Below are 15118 nucleotides of genomic sequence, written 5' to 3' on the forward strand. Positions count from 1 at the left end.
TTATAAGTGTCACAAATTTATAATTTTTTAAAAAAATTATGTTTTAAGCACTTTTTATGTCACACTGATATGCCCAGTGGATTTATCTATCAAAAGCATCCAAACTTCTATGACAGAGGATTACACAGTTGAACTTGAGTGTGTTTTTTTTTAATATCTAGTTGACTAAAGCTTCAGCAGAACTTTGTTGACTCTGTTTTCATTTTATTTTCAATTTTCCTTTCAGCTAACTCAGTGTTTCTATGTTTTTCTGCTGCATTTATAGCATATTATCTAGTCTTTATCATTGGCAACAGTGGCTTGAAGTTTGCTTATAAAATTATGTTTATTGAGGTAAAATTCACATAACATCAAATGCAACGTATTAATTATCTTCAGGTTTGCACTTCAGTATCTTTTTGTGTATTCACAATGCTTTACAATCATTACCACTAGGTAATTTTAGAACAGTATAATTACCCAAAAAAGAAACTCCACACCCATCAAGCGGCCACTTTCTATTTTCCCCACCAGCCTCTGGCAACCATTAATCCACTTTCTGTTTCAAAGGATTTGCCTATTTTGGGAATTTTATACAAATGGATTCATAAAGTACATGACCCTTTTTGTATAGCTTTTTCCATCAAGCATAATGTCTTTAATACGTATCCATGTTGTGTCCCATATTAGTACATCATTCCTCTTTCTGGCTGAAGTATACTATTGCCTTGTACACTATATCCCATTTGTCTATCTAGTCCTCCATGGATAGGCATTTGCACTGGTTTCACTTTTTGGCTATAACGAATAATATTTCTATGGATATGCATATACATGTTTTTGTGTGGACCTATTTTGATTTCAGTTGAATATATACTCAGAAGTGGAATTGCTAAGACATGTGGTAACTCTATATTAACCTCAGGAGGACCTGCCAAAATGTTTTCCAAAACTGCTGCCTAATTCTACCATTCCACCAGCACTCTATGAGGGTTTCAATTTTTCCACATCTTCACCCACACTGATCTGTCTTCTGAAATATACCTGCATCAGTAGGTATGAAGTGATATATCATTGTGGTTTTGACTTGCATCTTTCTGATGAGTAAAGATGTTGTGCATCTTTTCATGTGCTCATTGGCCACTTGTACAGAATAAAAATCTTGGAGGCACTGGTCCAGACTATGAGTCTCAAACACATGTTACAAACAGATTTTTGGTACTGCACAAGAAATAGCACTCAGCAAGGCAAATTTACTTCTATAAAATGTTGCGTCTCATATATTAAGCAATGGCAAGGGCACACAGAACAAAGGAAGCTGGAGTTTTTATTTTCTCTGATGCAGCTTCTACTTCTGTGTCTTTCCCCTATTGGTTAGGGTTGGACCACACAGTCTAAACTAGTCCCGATTGGCTAAATACTTCAAATTTTTTAGAAAAGGGAGTCTCGTAAGGGATGTAAGAGAGAGAGAGACCAGAGGTCCATTATGGGGGAACTAGGAAAGTAACCTATTCCCTAATAAGGAAAATAATGCAGACTGGGTCTTGGGTTGTAGCAAGCTAATTTTTGTATTTTTGGTGGAGACAGGGTAATTTGTTTTCCAATTACTAATATTTTCATTCAGAGTGAGAATATTCTGCATAGACACATAAAGTCTGTTTTATTTATTAATAAAAAACATTAGCCGGGCGCGGTGGCTCAAGCCTGTAATCCCAGCACTTTGGGAGGCCGAGACGGGCGGATCACGAGGTCAGGAGATCGAGACCATCCTGGCTAACACCGTGAAACCCCGTCTCTACTAAAAAAATACAAAAAACCTAGCCGGGCGAGGTGGCGGGCGCCTGTAGTCCCAGCTACTCGGGAGGCTGAGGCAGGAGAATGGCGTAAACCTGGGAGGCGGAGCTTGCAGTGAGCTGAGATCCGGCCACTGCACTCCAGCCCGGGCTACAGAGCGAGACTCCGTCTCAAAAAAAAAAAAAAAAAAAAAAAAAAAAAAAAAAAAAACATTAAAGCAAGGTATAACTACAGACTCCACTGTTCAGTTTATACACTGAACTGTTCTTGCTTTTGCAGTGTAAGTACTTCAGCCTGCAAATACTGCATAATTGCTTTGGATCATCAGGTTTCTGTCAAAGATACTTAGTGTCTTTTAGTCTTTATTATTCTATATTGCTAAATTTATTCCTATTTTTGTGCTAAGCTTCTGCGTGCTCTTAAAATTAGCTTTTATCTAAACAAATCTGTGTCTACTTTAGAGGACTAAAAATGAAAAAAAAATTTTTTGGGAAGTAAAAACAAAGCAATAAATCTGAAGTACTAGATAAACATAATCTGGAGTCAGAGAAAATGACAAAAGGCTTATTCAGCTGTTAATATGATTTACATGTATTTCAAAAAAGCAGAGAAAAACATCTACAAATAATCTAATTCCCTTAAGAAAAGAGGGAATAGCAAAAAAAATTTTGGAACTTTTTAAAGAGTTTTTGAACTCTTGAACATCTGAATTTTGCACACTATATGCACTTGAAAGAATGTTTATGGGGGAAAAAGCAGAAGAGACAAAGATGTTATAAAAAATCCACAAGTGCCCAAGACCAACGCAACAGAATAGAGAGCCCAGAAATAATGCCGCCCTCCTACACCCATCAGATTTTTGACAAAGCTGACAAGAGGAATGTGGGAAGAATTCTCTCTTCAATAAGTGGGGCTGGAAGAACTACTTAGCATTATGTAGAAGACAGAAACTGGACCCCTTCATTAAACCATATACACAAATCAACTCAAGATAAATTAAAGACTTAAATGAAAAACTTAAAATTATAAGAAACCCCGCAAGATAACCTAGGAAATACCAGTCTAAACATAGAAACTGGCAAAGACTTCATGATGAAGATACCAAAAGTAATTGCCACAAAAGCAAAAATTGACAAATGGGACCTATTTAAACTAAAGAGCTTCTTTACAGCAAAGGAAACTATCAACAGAGTAAACATCCTACAGAATAAAAGAAAATGTTTGCAAACTTTGGCTCTGACAAAGGTCTAATAATCAAAATTTATTAAGAACTTAAACAAGTTTACAAGAAAAAAATCTCATTAAAAAGAGGGAAAAAATATGAACAGATGCTCTTCAAAAGAAGACATACATGTGCCTAATAAGCATATTAAAAAAAATGCTCATCGCTAATCATTAGAGAAATTAAAAGGGAAACCACAATGAAATGTCACATCACACTTGTGAGAACACTACATACCCATCAGGATGGCTATTTTTTAAAAGTCAAAAAATAACAGATCCTGGCAAATTTGCAGAGATAAGGGAATGCTTATAGTCTGCTGGTGGGAGTGTAAATTAGTTCAACAACTATAAAAAGCAGTGTGGTGATTCCTCAAAGAACTAAAAATGGAATTATCATTTGACCTGGAACCTCATAATTGGGTATATAGCCAAAGAAATATAAATTATTATATTATAGAGACACATCCACATGCATGTTCATTGCAGCACTATTCACAATAGCAAAGACATGGACAGGCCCTAAATGCCTATCAATGGTAGACTGGATAAAGAAAATATGGTATGGTCAGATGCGGTGGCTCATGCTTGTAATCTCAGCACTTTGGGAGGCCGAGGCAGGTGGATTGCCTGAGCTTAGAAGTTTGAGACCAGCCTGGGCAACATGGCAAACTCTGTCTCCATGAAAAATACATAAAGAAAAATTGGCCAGGCATGGTAATGCACACATGTAGTCCCAGTTACTTGGAAGGATGAGGACGACGGAATTGCTTGAGCCTGGGAAGTTGAGACTAAAGTAAGCAAATGTCATGCCATAGCACTCTAGCCTGGGCAATAAGCCTGTCTCCAAAAATAAAGTAGAATAAAAGATTTAATAAAAACAAAATGTGGTACATAAACATCATGGAATACTCTGTGGCCATTAAAAAAAAAATGATCATGTCCTTTGCAATAATATGGATGAAGCTGGAGACCATTATGCTTAGAAAACTAATGCAGAGGCCGGGCGCTGTGGCTCAATGCCTGTAATCCCAGCAATTTGGGAGGCCGAGGTTGGTGGATCACCTGAGGTTGGGAGTTTGAGACCAGCCTGATCAACATGGAGAAACCCCGTCTCTACTAAAGATACAAAATTAGCCACACACGGTGTCGCCCACCTGTAATCCCAGCTACTTGGGAGGTTGAGGCAGTGGACTAGCCTGAACCCAGAACACTAAGGTAGCAGTGAACCGAGATCATACCATTGCACTCCAGCCTGGGCAACGAGAGCAAAACTCCTACTCAAAAACAAAACAAAGCAAAACAAAAAAACAACAAAAAAAGAAAACTACTGCAGAAACAAAACCAAATGCATGTTATTATTTTTAAGTAAGAGCTAAGTTATAAGAACACGTGAACACAAAGAGGAGAACGACAGGTGCCTAGTTGAGGGTGGAGGGTGGCGTAGGGAGACCTCCTGAAACTATGGCTATGGAATAAAAGATGAAATGCTCCTGATTATTGTAAATACAAAATTGCATGCAGGACTGTGTAAAGACAATGCCAGGTTGGACTGCCAGAATAAGCCAACAGCGTGTGATGTGCTTCCCCCTGCAGAGAGCCTATGAATGGACGTGCAGTCAGGGAGGTTTCACATCACCAAGATTCCTATCCCAGAAGAGCAGATGTTCATAGCTCTGGGAATGGAACACGACCCTCGTGGAAAGCCTATAAACGGATGCATGGGGGGCGCCTGTCCATATGGACAAGATAGGGCTATAAACACCCTCATCTTGCCGCGGCTCTTCTAGGCCTCTTTAGGGTTAAGGCATACTCCCTTCTGAGAATTTCTGGTCTAACCAGTTGTCTAACTTCACGTCCTGTTTCTATGAATTGTTTGTAACCAGCTTTTGCTGCAACTGTTACTGCTGATTAATATCTTGCTAATCATAGGTTATGGAAAGACTGTGTTCCTCTTTTAAAGCTCTGTTAGCAATTACTGATGCACACTATATTGTCATTTCTTATCTCTGTATACTGTACTTCTGCATACAGAAGTTATGTTAAAGAATTACTTCATTCCCATGTGACCATCTCACCTCATAATCAAATGGCCCTAAATCCCTCACTAACCTACCCCCGCCCTCACTAAACTTAATAATAAATGCTGGCATATCCAGTGCATTGTTGGCACCGCGGGACCAGAAGGCGGTGACCCCCCTGGATGCCGTTTTCACTATCTTGTGCGTGTCTATTATTTCTCGGCCTGCAGATCCACCTGGGAGCAAAGAGAGAGCCCCGTTGCATTGTGGACTGCTGGCCAGATCCTGCAATAGGGTGGGAGGACTCAGAGGATCAGAAAATATACCTGTTTGGTGCTATGCTTAGTAACTCAGTGACAAAATAATCTGCTCACCAAACCCCCAGGACATAATTTTAGCTGTGTTAACAAGCCCACATGTGTACCGTGAACAAAAAATAAAAGCTAAAAGAAAAAAAAAAAATCCCTGGATGGGAGAGAGTGCAATGTCGGTGAAAGGAATAATTTTTTGCTACAGATAGTAGCCCAGGTGGGGCTGTACTCTGATTCATTTCTGTGTGCATGCAGGCAGATGAGATTATGAACAGGAGGGCCAGAACCCTAGGCTGGTGGAGTAAACAGGTTGCTGCTGCAGATTCGGTGTCCAGGGATGGGGATATTCAAGGAGACCTGTAGACACTTGTGGTTTTTGGCAAGAAACACTTGGATCAAAAATGCCGTGGTGAAGTTTCTGAGAATGGTGCCTAGTCCTGGGAGGAGTGTGGACACGTCAATGTCTAGTGTGTGTGTTTGTGAGTGGGTGGGAATCCTGTGGTGGCAGCTGCAAGAAAAGGGGGTCTGTCATCAGAGCTCTTTCCTCTAAGTTTTCAGTCTTCTGTCACCCTGGGAGAAGACCTGGAATCACAAGACAATGGGCAGTGTGACAGCCTGTGTACAGGAGAGCAGAGCCTCCCATTCCCAAATACCCAGAGTTTTATTCCAGGCCAGGCCTTCATGATATTTTTTTTTCTGACTCCAACTCTGTAGAGTTTTCTGAACATCAAACAATTCTCCAACACCAACTCAGTGTGAAACATTTGAATTCTGACAGCACCCAAAGTCAGCACAGACCGTGATTCACGACTCAGTCCCACAACATTGTTCTCACTGCAGATGCCAGTCACAAACTCCATGGGCCCATCTATGCTTCTGAGCTACTGTTTAAAAATTGGGGACTTTCATAACCTCCCTGAAGTTCAATAATTTCTTAGAGCTACTCACAGAACTGAGCAAACACTGTAGTTATGTTTACCAGTTTCATATATAAGAGGCAGCCCAGGAAAAGCCAAATGGAAGAAATGTGTAAAACAAAGAAAAGAGATGGGGAAAGATGAAACACATAGATAATCCTGGAAAGTATTTGTGATTAATAAAATTCTCCATCCTTTGTGTGCTCCAGGAACAGTTTATGGAAAGAAACACTCTTTCTGTTATGACTTTTTCTTACATATCACACAGCCAGACACACAGTCTGCACAGTTTCTCCATTTTCTCATTAAGAAAAATCAGTTGAATTTGTCTTCACTGGTCAAAATATATATATTTTTTGAGATGGAGTCTCGCTCTGTCATCCAGGCTGGAGTGCAGTGGCACAGTCTCGGCTCACTGCAACATCCTTCTCCCAGGTTGAAGCAATTTTCCTGCCTTAGCCTCCCAAGTAGCTGGAATTACGGGTGCCCACCAGGATGCCTGGCTAATTTTTGTATTTTTAGTAGACACAGGTTTTCACCATGTTGGCCAGGCTGGTCTCAAACTCCTGACCTCAGGTGATCCGCCTGCCTCGGCCACCCAAAGTGGTGGGATTACAGGTGTGAACCACCACACCCGGCTTAAAAAAAAATATTTTTAAATCAGACTTTACTTAGGGTATTCTCACTCCCTCAGGCTCCTGAACTTTGAGCTACCCTCAGCCTGAGTCAACATAGAAACTTATTTTACATCCCTCCTAAGAACATGCTGATTTCAGGGTAAGACATTCTCTGATCTAAAATCTGACTTTTTCACCCTCCATTTGCCATTCCCCTCCCACCTCCTTTCTAATCTTGTGTGCTCCTCCATAGGGAAAAAAGTCCTTTTCTGCCTACATTTTTGCAAGCCATAAACATCTTATAGTTGGTTGTTGCTTTCTCCTGTTGCAATAATTTTTTGGAATTTATTTTTCTTACATAAATATAACGTTTTTATTTTACAAAATCTAGAAAGTGCCTCAAAACAATAACAACTTCATGATCAGTAAGACTCTCCCAGTTTCCCTTCATCTTAGCCTCAACCACATCTGCCTGTGGGACCCCAGCTTTCCAGGGCTCTGTAGCTTCTCTCAGAATAACGGCTCCTTCAATGGCTGGGGTGAGCAGGCTGAAACATCTTCAGGGGAGTCTTTCCAGAAAAAAGTAACTGGGCCTTTGGCCGGGCGCAGTGGCTCACGACTGTAATCCCAACACTTTGGGAGGTTGAGGCGGGTGAATCACGTTGTCAGGCATTTGCAACCAGCCTGGCCTGTAACATAGTGAAACCCTGTCTCTACTAAAAATTAGCCAGGCATGGTAGCGGGGACCTGTAATCCCAGCTACTCGAAAGGCTGAGACAGGATAATCTCTTGAACCCAGGAGGCAGAGGTTGCAGTGAGCCAAGATCCTGGCAGTGCACTCCAGCCTAGGCAACTGTGTGAGACTCCGTCTCAAAAAAAAAAAAAAAAAAAAATCTAACTCTGCCTTTAATAACCTTCTGTTGCAGGCTTAATATTAGCCTTAAGTTCAAGTCACTAGGTTAAAGCTTTAATTTCCATGTCAGAGTTCCTCACTTGATTTTGAAACTAACTGCTTGAAAAATCCAGTGAAATTACTCAAAGTGTTTACATAAGGGAAGGAAATTTTAAGGTGCTTACATTTATTTTATTTTATTTTATTTTTTTGAGATGGAGTCTGTCACCCAGGCTGGAGTGCAATGGCACAATCTCAGCTCACTGCAACCTCTGCCACCCAGGTTCTAGCCATTCTCTTCCCTCAGCCTCCCAAATAGCTGGGACTACAGGCATGTGCCACAGCACCCGGCTAATTTTTGCATTTCTAGTAGAGACGGGGTTTCTCCATGTTGGGCAGCCTGGTCTCGAACTCCTGACCTCAAGTGATCAACCTGCCTTGGCCTCCCAAAGTGCCGGGATTGTAGGCATGAGCCACTGAAAATGGCTAAGGTGCTTGCATTTTGTATCTCCATAAGAAAAGCAAATATGTCTACTTCTTTCAGAAAATATATGTATTATTTTATTATTTCTATTAAAAATAATGTAGTAAAAAATTAGTCATATGGGAACACTTGTAGAAGGTACATAAGTTTCATCACATATAATTTAGCATTAAACTAAGAAATCAAGACAACATGATATAGAACCAAGATATTCACTGTCACAAATTTACCCTGCAAAAAGAGGAACTGATGTTTTGATGAATCTATGTAACCCATAAATTATCTACCACATTTTCCTGTGGAAATATGTTCATTGTCCACAGTCAAAATGAAAGAGAGATTTTCTCTAAATTTTTTTTCTTTTCTTTTTTTTTTTTTTTTTTTTTTTTTTTTTTTTTTTTTCGAGATGGAGGATGGAGTCTTGCTCTGTCACCCAGGCTGGAGTGCAGTGGCATGATCTTGGCTCACTGCAACCTCTGCCTCCCAGGTTCAAGCAATTCTTTGCCTCAGGCTCCAGAGTAGATGGGATTACAGGCGCCTGCCACCACGCCTGGCTAATTTTTGTATTTTTAGTAGAGACAGGGTTTCACCATCTCGGACAGGCTGGTCTTGAACTGCTGACCTCGTGATCTGCTCGCCTCATCCTCCCAAAGTGCTGGGATTACAGGCATGAGACACCACGCTCAGTCAGTAGCTAACATTCTTAAAGGTAAGGCTTTAAGGAATTTTGTTTGAAATAACTCAACCATAAAAAACACACCTGAAAAAATTCCTAAGCTTACTCTGGGAAAGAAAAAGGCAAATGAGAATTATTAACAAATGGAATATATTATTAAATACCAATTTTTTGAAACTCATCTCTTTTATGTCCTTTGTAAATATTTTCTTACCTTTTAAGCCCTACTAATAAAATGCAAATAACAGTAAAAAAAACAATTGATGCAGCTGGGTGCAGTGGCTCATGCCTGTAATCCCAGCACTTTGGGTGGCCAAGTCAGGTGGATCACTTAAAACCCTAAGTTTGGGATCAGCCTGGTCCATCTCTACTAAAAATACAAAAACTAGCCAGGTGCAATGGTGCTCACCTATAGAACTAGCTACTTGGGAGGCTGAGGCATGAGAATCACTTGAACCCAGGAGGCGGAGGCTGCAGTGATCTGAGATCGAGCCATTGAATTACAGCCTGTGCAACAGAGGGAGACTGTCTAATAAATAAATAAATACCGAAGGTCAAAATAAGTGAACAAATCTTTTCAAGGTACACATCCAATTACCTATCCCATCCTGTTCACTTACATGCTCAGTAACCACCCTCCCAGGAGATAGTGCGCTATGCCCCAGTGAGAGCCCCAGGTGCATTTCACTTTGTAAGTTTTTATGCCACCACACTGGGGTCAGTTTTTTTGTCTCTTGGAGTGTTCTCTTTTTTTTCAAAATTTTCACTATTTTTTCTTCACTATTCTCCTGCCCCACTCAAGAGAATCCAGGGGGCAGAAATTATCTGTTTCCCCCTCAATACCACCATCTGATTGGCTGCCCAGCAATGCGTATCCAACAAATGGAAGCTAGGTTGGGTGAAGACAATCTTCATGTCTCAAAGGGTTAGCTTTTCAAAAAGAAAAAATAAAATAGTGCACCGGGAGATGCCTTTCAGCCCCAAGGCTGCCACCTGCTCCCTCGAGAGGCTACACTCCATACTTCAAGTGGTCCTATTGGAGAAAATGACCAAAGAGCTAATAGTCACTAGACACTCTAGCAGAGATAGTCACGGTGGGTATCTTGGTTTATCGCCAGAAAGTACTAAAACCCAGGCCCAGGAAAAAAAAAAAAAAAAAAAAAAAAAAAAAACTGAAGGATAGCTGAGGACACATCACCCTATAAAATTTCCAAACAGTAACCTAAACTCTTAACCTAAAAACATTCTGGTAAGTTCTCTGGAAAAATAGAAGAAAAACAGGCACAGATATTTTTACAATACAATGTCAGGGGATTATTCTTTGCTTTCTTCTCAGGGGAAATATTTACAAACAGAAAACAAATTTATTTAATAGTGTTATGCAAGGCTTTTTAAAAAATGATTAATTGAGGAACATGGGGTACACTTGAGGCCCTGCTTGGGACACATGTGAAAAATGCCAGAGAAAATCGGTCCCTGTTGGGGTGTGAAAATAATTAAGTGGCAGACAGTTAGACTTTAGGAGTCTGAGAGACCGAAGAGGCTCTCGTCCCCGGATTCCTACTTCTAAGAAAAGAAATCTAAACTCAAGTGCGTTTTTTGGTAAATCACTACATTAGGGGAAACACAATTCAAGCTTAAACAACTATAAAGTGCCAATTAAACTCTGATTACATAATCAGGAAATTTCCACCTTGATTGTAGAAATTAAGACACTACCTAACTATATCTGACCCATTATTGAATATGGTTTTCTTCATCATGCATCTTATAAATGTGTTTTCTTTAAGCCCCTCCCATGGACCTCAAACTACAAACTATAGCTGAGTGCTCTACAATTCTTCTATAATTCTTTCATTAAATTACTTGATATTGTTGCAGTGACTCCCATATGGTTTTTTGTTTTGTTTTGTTTTTTTGTTTTGTTTTGTTTTGTTTTTGAGACGGAGTCTTGCTCTGTCGCCCAGGCTGGAGTGCAGTGGCCCGATCTCGGCTGACTGCAAGCTCCGCCTACCGGGTTCACGCCATTCTCCTGTCTCAGCCTGCCCAGTCGCTGGGACTACAGGCGCCCGCCACCACGCCCGGCTAATTTTTTGTATTTTTGTAGAGGCGGGGTTTCACCGTGTTAGCCAGGATGGTTTCGATCTCCTGACCTCATGATCCGCCCGCCTCGGCCTCTCAAAGTGCTGGGATTTTTTTTCTTTTCTTTTTTTTGACAGAGTCTTGCTCTGTCGCCCCGGCCGGAGTGCCGTGGCGCGATCTCACCTCACTGCCACCTCCGCCTCCCAGGTTCAAGAGATTCTCTCTCGTCTGTCCCCGGAGTAGCCGGGACTACAGACATTCGCCATCACACCCAGCTAATTTTTGTATTTTTAGTAGAGATGGGGTTTCCCCATTTTGGCCAGGCTGGTCTTCAACTCCTGACCTCAAGTGATTCGCCCACCTCCGCCTTTCAAAGTGCTGGGATTACAGGCGTGAGCGAACTCGCCCGGTCCCATACATTTTTAATAGGAGAAAAGAAAAACTGTGAACCCCACGGACCAAAGCTCTTTCCATTCATGAATCCGCAGCCCGAGTCAAGAATCTCCCCCTGTCAACCCTCCCCTCGTCCCTGCACAATCTGGGAGAGACGCGGCGCTGCGGGTGCAGAGCTGCCCAGAGAGGGCTCCAGGCCAGGGCACCGTCACCGCGCAGCGAAGAGACAGGACGGCCGGGGCCCGGCCGTCAGCGTAGCCAACATGTTATGGCTGAAGGGGACAGAGGCCGAGCTGGGCAAGAAAAACTCGGGAAGCAGATTTTGGAGCTGACTGTGGGAGGCTTGAGTCCTGCCACAGCCATTTCCCAGCCAAGAGAGGCGGTGACTGAGCAGGCTACCCAGCCTGGGAAACTGTGCTTTTTCCGTGAAACTGTGCAATCCACTGATCAGAAGATTCCACTCCTGAAGCCACGCCACTGGAGCCTCAGATTCCAACCCGGGAGTTGAACAGATTCTTAACATCCTCTCAGCTAGAGTCTGCTTAAGCCTGCTGAGTTCCCCGGGGAGGGGCGACCAGCACCATGGCTGTGGCTGCCTGCTGTCTAAGCCTTTTGAGCTCCTTGGAGGAGGGACAGCAGCCAGCACTGAGACTCCCAATTGCCTAAAAGGCTAAGCTCCCTGGGCACGGGAAGGGCAGCAGCAATTTCTAGAGCTCCTGGCTGCATTTTTTTCCCTGCTAGAGCCAGGGAGGCTAGACAACTTGGTCTCAAGAGGTGTCCCCCACAGCCCAACACACTGGCTGTGGCAGACTGCCGCCAAAGTGTCTCTTTAGGCCTGACCCTGACTCATCCCTCCTCACTGGGCAGGGCCTCCCTGCAGGAAGTCCAACAACTCCAGCCAGGGGCTCAGGGACATAACTCTGATCTCCCTGGGCCCGAGCCCCTAAGGGGAGGGGTGGCTGCAGTCTCTGCGAACCAACAGACTTAGCCTTTCCTCCTGCTAGTTCTGAAAAATGCAGGCAGCCCAGATGAGTGGGTTTCCCCCCAGTGAAACACCCTCCTCTACCAAGGAACAAAGTGCTTCATTAAATGGGTTCTCTTCCCCATGCCACCCAACTGGATGAAACCCTTCAACAGGGGTTGTCAGACACCCTATACAGGAGCAATCCTACTGGCATCAGGTTGGTGCCTCTTGAGGTCAGAGATTCCAGAGGAAGGAGCAGACACTCTTCTTTGCTATTCTTCACACTCCTTGATTGACATCTCCAGGAACAGGAGTGAACCTGTTGTCCTGAATAGGGCCTAAAGTGATCCGCCAGCAAACTGCAGCAGCCCTACAGAAGAGGGACCTGACCACTGAAAGAAAATCAAACAAACAGAAAGCAACAACAACAGCATCAACAACAAAAAAGTACCGACAAAAACCCATCCAAAGCCAGGCATGGTGGCTCACACCGGCAATCTCAATACTTTGGGAGGCTGAGGCAGGCAGATCACTTGAGGTCAGGAGTTCAAAACCAGCCTGGCCAACATGGCGAAAACCCCATCTCTACTAAAAAATACAAAAATTAGCCAGGCATTGTGTTGCATGCCTGTAGTCCCAGCTACTCAGGAGTCTGAGACACGAGAATCACTTGAACCTGGGATGCGAAGGTTGCACTGAGCCGAGACTGTGCCACTGCCCTCCAGCCTGGGTGACACAGTGAGACTCTGTCTCAAAACAAAACAAAACAAAAACAAAACAACAATTCAATTGTCAGCAAACTCAAAGATCAAAACTAGACAAGTTCATGAAGATGAGAAAGAATCAACAAAAGAACGCTGAAAGGCCAGAGTGCTGCTTTTCCTCCGAGTTATCAAAATGTCTCTTCAGCAAGGGCGCAGAACTGGACAGAGGATGAGATGGATGAATTGACAGATGTAGGCTTCAGAAGATGGGTAATAAACTCTGCTGAGCTAAAGGAACATGTTCTAACCCAATTCCAAGAAGCTAAGAACCTTGATAAAAGGTTAGAGGAACTGCTAACTTAGAATAACCAGTTTAGAGAGGAACATAAATGATCTAATGGAGGTGAAAAACACAGCATGAGAACTTCATGAAGCATACAAAAGTATTTGTAGCCGAATTGACCAAGCAGAAGAAAGGACATCAGAGTTTGAAGACCACCTTGCCAAAATAAGGCATGCAGACAAGATTAAACAAAAAATAATAAAAAGGAACAAGCAAAGCCCTTGAGAAATACAATGTTCTGTGCAGGAAACACATGAGGGGAGAAGAAAAGACACACACTTGCAATACCTTTAAGGATAAACAAGCTTTATCCCAGGTAAATGGCAATGCATCTATAATAAGCAAATTGATATAATAAGAACATTGCAATGGGAAGGGGAGAAGAGAAAAAAATCCTCCATACACTCGCCAGACTATGGAGGATTCATCAGCAGACCAGGAAGCAACAGTCTGGACTCCAGAGTCCGACACCCACTCACCAGACCACGATTCACCACCACACCAGGAAACAACAGCCTGGGCCCAAGAGTCAGCCACCCGTCCCTGCACAGACAAGGAGAGGTCTTTGAAGCTTTGGTGCAGTCCAGGATCCTAGCTCCTTTTATAACAAGTTGTTTGGCATGAGGCCCAGTTGCAACTGGGCTCTTTGCAACTGGGCTCAAGGAACACAAAAAGGTCAACATGTTTTTTTTGCGATTGGCTATTGTTTTTCAATAACTAACATATAGGAATAGACTAAAGTAGAGATTTCTCCAAAACAATCTGTGCCCCAAGTTCTCTTTGCCCAGCTTGGCCTCAGTCCCATTCAGCCAGAAGATGGCAGCTGCACTGACAGCCAGGCCCCCAGGCGTCCTGTCTCTTCACTGCACTGTGACTGTGCGCTGGCCTGGAGCCCTCTCTGGGCAGCTCCGTACCTGCAGCGTAGCGTCTCTCCCAGATTGTGCAGGGACCAGGGGAGGGTCAGCAGAGGAATGCCTCAAACGGCTCACATAACCTGTTCCAGGACTTGATGACCATTGTGTGTGTCCACATTCAATTGAGTTCAAATTTAATATTTAACTTTTCCTCCACAAATTCCCCTGTCTTGATGAATCACCTCTGTCTAGACAAGATGAAGCCCTTAGGCTGTTACACAACCTCCGCCTCCTGGGTTCAAGCGATTCCCCTGCTTCAGCCTCCGTAGCACCTGGGACTACAGGTATGTACCACCACACGTGGCTAATTTTTTGTATTTTTATTAAAGATGAGGTTTCGCCACGTTGGCCAGGCTGGTCTTGAACTCTTGATGTCAAGAGATCCACCCACTTTCGCTTCCCAAAGTGCTGGGATTACAAGCGTGCACCAGCGGACTGGCCCTAAATGATTTCTTTCTGTCTCCTGTAACAGTTTGAAATTACTTAAAGGTTGTTTCAAATTGAAAAAATAAAAATAATATAGATAAAATAAAATATAAACAGTTAAAAAATTAGATTACAAAATATATATGTAAATCTCGAGAGGTCAAAAATGACAAATTTGATCTTTTATAACGTTTTATCAAAATTACCTTTAGTATTGACAATACATTATTGCCAAAGTAAAAAAATAAAAAAAGTTTTATTTATATATTATTAATATGAGAGCAAAATACTTCTGTTCACCTTTTGAATACATTCAACGAGAGAGAGAGTAAAGAAAAGAGAATTTTCCCAGGCTCTGGGGTGGGCTTGGCTCAGCTCAG

The sequence above is a fragment of the Macaca thibetana genome, chromosome 19 (assembly GCF_024542745.1).
Source record: "Macaca thibetana thibetana isolate TM-01 chromosome 19, ASM2454274v1, whole genome shotgun sequence".
Classification (NCBI taxonomy): Eukaryota; Metazoa; Chordata; class Mammalia; order Primates; family Cercopithecidae; genus Macaca; species Macaca thibetana.